The sequence below is a fragment of the Centroberyx gerrardi genome, chromosome 16, assembly GCF_048128805.1.
Source record: "Centroberyx gerrardi isolate f3 chromosome 16, fCenGer3.hap1.cur.20231027, whole genome shotgun sequence".
In the NCBI taxonomy this organism is placed as follows: Eukaryota; Metazoa; Chordata; class Actinopteri; order Beryciformes; family Berycidae; genus Centroberyx; species Centroberyx gerrardi.
In genome coordinates, this window is record NC_136012.1 from 10,938,367 (window position 1) to 10,944,724 (window position 6,358).

Here is a 6,358-nt window from a genome sequence, read left to right on the forward strand (position 1 = left end):
TCTCTCTCTCTCTCTCTCTCTCTGGATCAAGTCTTCGGGGGCACAACCTTTTCGCTTTCCTTTCCCTCTCATCTTGCTTTCCATCTCATCTCCTGAGTATTCAATCTGTTTGTCTACTTTGGAAAAGTGCTGTGAAAGTGATGTGGCCACTATGATCCAACCTTAGAGAACTGCGTGTGTGTGTGTGCGCGTAAAAAATATGCTGATGGTATGAACCGTATGTGTGCGTATGTGCATAATACGTGTGTGCAATCTATTTAAGTGTTTGTGCATTGTGTGTATGTGCGTGCACGCCTGTGCACTGTGACCGCTCTTGAAGCCGAATCAAAGTGCTCTGCTTTCAATAAGAGTCACAATCAGCAAAGTGGCAGCAAGCAATGACATCACCGCAGCTGGGTCCCCAGCTGGAGCACAGAAAGGACTTTGGCAAGTGTGTGTGTGTGTGTGTGTGTGTGTGTGTGTGTGTGTGTGCGTGTGTGTGTATGTGTAAGAGACTCAAAGACCAGTGTATGCATAGTTTATTTGTAATATGCATATTTCATGCAATTCGTATACTCTATGGCACAGGAAAATGCATGCAGGTCTATGCCAGTATAGAACCATTCCTCCCAGCGTTTATGAGAGTGAGAGAGTGTGTGTGTGTGTGTGTGCATGGTGGCTGAGAGCGTAAGTGAGATTTCCAACCTCAGTCGTCCCCATCAGTCTCTCTGCACATTCTGTGCCTTGTTTCTATTGGAGCAGACAGTGCTGCGGTGAGAAAAACAACAGGAATTTCATCTGTCATTGATTAAGCCCATTAACGGTGGTGTCTGATGTCTTTTACACTCATTCCACACACACCGACATGCAGCTGCACTCACAAACACACAAAGTTACACACACCCACGCTCACTCCGCACTGCACCGCTACCAAGACTATACAGTAAAGGACACACCATGGAATATCATCAAGATCCACACCATTACTGTGTGTGTGTGTGTGTGTGCATGTGTACGTGTGTGTGTGAGTACGTGTGTGTGTACGTGTGTGTGTGTCTGTGTGTGTGTTTGTGTTGGGTGTGAATGGATTTTCACACGCTAAGTCATGCAAGCCGGAAAATACTGATCATAAACTTCCAACCAGCATGAGCAACCGACAACCCCACAGAGAGCCAACACACACACACACACACACACACACACACACACACACACACATCATGCTACTGAACACACAAGTTACTGACGTGGGTATATTTACACACATGCATGCATTTATACACATGCATGCACGCACGCACACAAGCACCCACGTACTGTAAACGGCCCGCATATGAACACACCATTCTCTCTCTCACACACACACACACACACACAACCACTGAAAACACAGTGCTACTGAGCATACCACGCAACCAGACACTCCAAACTCACTAAACAAATGTCTGATGTTGTCACTCTGGTATTTACCACTCCACCACTGTCATTTTATAGGCCAGCTTCGCTACTTTGAATGTGCAAGCATTGTGATTTTAGCTGTGCGCTGAAAGTACAGCTCAAATAATCTGACAGTTATTGGTTGCAAACAGAGCCGAAGTGCTACAATTCCACTACCTCTACCGAGTCCAGGCCTCATTTTCACTGCCGATTAAAAAACAATTTTACTGCAAAGGAAACAGAAGACACAACAACAAGCAGTACAAGTGCAAAAGCGATGCAGTAGATAGCAGAGATGGAAAATGTCATTCTGATAAATATTACATTGATTAAAACTGACACGGGACATTTTACTGATATACTGTGATTTTACAACTGGAAGACTTGAGTTACAGAGGTAACTGTGTTCATCTCTTTGTGTAGCATTTGGGAAAGTGTGGGGCTGATAAAAAAAACTTTTAGTTTCATAAAAACTGACTAATTATATTATATGTTATATATGTATTGATAAATGATTGATTTGCACATTTGGAGGAAGGACACTGGTACATAAACCACAGATAATTGTCGCCTTTTTAGTTTAAAATGTAGTCTGAGGTGTTACAACTTAGTCATGTACTCATGTCTCTTCTCTGCTCTTCTCTCCATTAATGTAGAGGAAAGGAATTTAGTCGAATTTTTTCATGATAGCCTGTTCCTTTCTACTTTCAATGTGTTATCAAATGTAGTTCTTGTATTTGTAGTTTTTAACCTTTGTTCCGTATAGCTCATCCCAGAATAATTTACCCAAATGTTAGCCTTGTATCCCTCTGTATTTGATTCATACTACCTTATATTGCCGGGACACAGGAGAGCAATGACTTACATGCTATAAAAATAGAGCTTTCAAAATCTTTATTTACTGAACATGAAGAATATTTTGTGGATGCAATTTAATCTTCCCGCAACCCAACTTTGAGTTTCAACCCAGTCACTGAAGAAATACTATCCTTGCTCCACAGAACTGTATCATATATTATGTGTATGCTGTAAGATACTAATGTAACCCTATGTGAGCTGGAGCTCAGCGAAGCCCTTTACAGTAGTTTGGTTTGTTGTCCTTTCAGCATCAGCCGGTAGAATAGAATAGAATAGAATAGAATAGAATATGGACAGAATAGGTCAGAACAGAGAAGAACAGAAAGCATAGCACAGTAAAGCAGAACAGGAGAGGAGAGGAGAGCCAAGCCAACAGCAGAGACCTGGGGGAACGCAGCAGTGTTGAGGGACGGCTACCAGAGACACCCAGCAACTCACATGGGTGTGCACAGCAACCCACACACACCAATGCACATAGACCATACAAAACACATGCATACACACATAGATACAAAGGCCAAGAAAGGGCAAGCATGCAAACACACACAGGCCATGTTCACAAGTACATGCAATCACATATGCAACCACATACACACAGGGAACATGCACACACATCCTTGTGTCACACACACTCACACACTCACACACACACATTGATTTTCTCTTTCACTCAAACATACAAAAACTCCTGCTTGTTATCACAAACCCGTTGTTTTCTATTCTCTCTGCTTATCTACATTTTTCCTCTCATCTTTTTCTCATTGTGGTCTTTCTCTATGCTTCCCCCTCCATCTCTATCCTTCTTCAAAGTTCACAGTTCTATCAAATTCCAGAGATCCGTCACATTCCATATCCCCATCACAACCGACAGCCCCGCGGCCCTGCCGCTCTCCAGAAGTCCGCAGCTCTGTCCAACACACTAGTCCAGCTCCAGAATCCTGTCACAGGCTATAATTCAGTCCCTTTCCAGAATGCGTTACTTTCCTCCTGACTGTCACTTCCCATATATCACTGTCATTCCATTCATCAGTCGGGGGTCCGAGAAAAAGGGGCTACGGGTGACGGAGTGGAGGTGTCATCAGAATCCTGTGTCTCTTTTTTCTTGGATGTTTCCTCCTCCTGCCCCCCACCCCCCACACTACTCACCCCCCGTTTGAATGACAAAGGGCAGAGGGGGAAGGCAGGTGAGGGGTTGAGGAGAGAGAGGGAGAAAGTGACAGAAGCCAACAGGGAGAGTGCGAGTGAGCGGGGGAGATAGCGAGAGAGCGTGAGAGAAAGAGGAAGAAAAGAGAGAATAAAACAAGAGGCAAAAGTGGGAGAGAAAAGGAGAGGGAGAAAGCCTCTCCGGAGTTCTTTTTTTGCTCCTACGGGACAAAAGGTTACAGCATGACGGGGGTAGGTGTCAGGTGATGTGTGACAAGTCCAAATTAAAGATGACATAATGGTGGGGGCCCGGCTGGGGTCCGAACTGGGGGCCGACTGAGACTGAGGGCGGGGGCTGACCGTGGCGGCTAAGCCGAGCCGGGCCGTGCTGGGCTGGGCCAGGCTGGGGCTGGGGCTGGGCAGCGGGGGGCTACCCTGCAGGCTCCTCCATATGGAACGCGTTAGCCTAGCGATTGCTAATGAAATGCAGGCTGACGTCAGGCAGACACCCACCCATTGTTTTGCTGTTTAATTTGTTATAATATTTGTCTTACAAATGAGGGCTTTGCCAAGATAGAGGGAGAATGGGGGGCTACAGCACCAGATGAGCAGAAAGTGGGCAGAGGGTATTATAGTGAGAGCCCCGCGTAAAGACAAGCAAATGGGTTTGAGCATTAGCGATAGAGGTAGAGAAAAGCTAGGGGACTTAGCATAAGTGCTAACACAAGAAGGGCCAGGGCCTCAGCTGTCTAAGTGGGAGGTATAGTGACCCGGGGGCTAGCAAGGGTGGGTGCGCTAGAGAGGGAGGGGCTGCTGTAAGAGGTTGTGAGTATGTGTTAATTGCATATGGAAGTTTACAGCATAAACAAACATTTCTGCATTACTCACAACAACTTGTCTAGGGAATGGCTAGGGCTACTCCTGCAGCTGCATCAGTCCTTCCTGCTGTCTGTCTGTTTTATACATCCTCTTTTGCACTCTCTCTCAATTAATCAGTGTCATTTTCTATAATTTTCTTTCCCTCTCTCTCTCTCTCTCTCTCTCTCTCTCTCTCTGGAACGCCCATTCACACAGTTTCCAACATATAGAGAAGTCTTCCCAAAATAGGCTCAGTGGAGCAAGTTTAAGAATGCTTTTGTTATTCCAAAAGGAGTTGTGCCGTAATTGACCACCACCTGGGCATCTGGCAGAAGTCACAGCGAGCGAGAGAGAGAGGGATGCAGAAGGGGAGGAAGGAGCTGTGGATGGAAAGAATGAAAGAAACGACAAGACATAGAGATGAACAAATGGAGACTGAGGAAAGACAAGAAAGGAGGAGAGATTAATGGGGGGGGTGATGGAAAGTGTGTGTACTATGCCCCTCTCTCCCTTTCTCTCGCTCTCTCTCTGACATGTCAATTCGAAGGTGCTTTATTGGCGTGAGTAATGATGGGAGGTGTTGCCAGGGTAATTACATAGCACATTAAAGGGCTTCATAAACATTACAGTTCCTCCTCTGCCCGGTGGCAAGGCTAAAGGGGCAGGCAGAGGGAAAAAACAGAACGAGAGAAATGGACATAGTGAGGCAGAGCAAAAATAACAGCACAAAGGAGAGCAGACCGGGGAGAGAAGGGTAGAAGAGGAAAGGGCACTGCAGGAGAGGAGAAGGAGGGGGAGGAAGGAAGAAGAGAGAAGGGAGGAGTGTGGAAGAGATGAACAGAAAAGATGACAGGAGTGAAGGTTACCATGCTCATGGATTCCATCGCTGAGCGCCTGAACATGAAACAGGAAGAAAAAAACAACATGCCGGATCAGCGTCCAACACAAACCACAGCTGCAATTCACATCACCGTGAGCGGAGAGCACAGGAGAGCTCTCTCTCACACACGCACACCGCAGCCACGAGACACACACTCACCTACACAGCCTCGCACATACACTGCAGACACAATCTTTGACTATAACCACAAACCCCACAAACTCAGCTGCGCACACTCTGTCACTAAAGGTCGTGACACACTCACTCAAGCAAACACGCAGAACCACGAGCCCCATAATCAAACAAACATCCACTCAGACACTAAGCATTGCATATTTGTGTACAACCTCATTGGTCAAAAGCAATTAACTTGTACATCCTTGCACAGCAGCCTCTCACACAAAACCTACCGCCTTAGCCAATCAGTGTCATGCATCAGCGTGGAGTTGCTACGTATACAATATATCTTCATCACATGGGTCGTTTTGTGTTTGCCGTTTCCTAGTTTTATTGCTACTCATGCTACTGTGTCTTATGTTCCATTTGATTACGTACGTGTGCGTGGCAAGTCAAAGATTTAGTTGATTCTTGGGTTGGTTCCACATTGTCCACTGAAATTTAGCCCTTTCCCCTTCTTGTTTCTTTTTATGCCGATTGTCAGAAAGCAATAGGATGACAGTAAACAGGCTTATTTAACCCTTGGCTTCACAAAGAGGCTCTTGGATAGTTGGCCCACATGTATAAGGTTCTGTCATGAGTTCCTGATTATGTTGATGAATGAACCAGGTGCATAATGATGGCAGCTTCCAAGTTTGATGTCATTGCATTTTTTTCATACCCCTCCAACAGTGCAGAATGTCCAAACTTCAGCAACCTGCCTTGCCAGATTGGACTGAGAGACAGTGCAAATGCTGGATTGCATGAGTTTCTGGACTGAATGTCAATATTAATACACCTAGTTCATTTGATAGGCACAGATGTCACAGATGATAATAGAAGACATTTTGGCAAATCTCAACCACAACAATGACATTAAACATGACATTTAACATATCCTGAAGCCACTGCCCTAAGAATCTCTTAATGTAACAAGCTCAGATGGCAGTTGTAGCCTGAAGAACATGACTACCTGGGCAGGTTTGTCTCTATAAAACCAGGTCTTGGCCTAACAATGACAAGCTAGATTGCATGAATAATTACCCT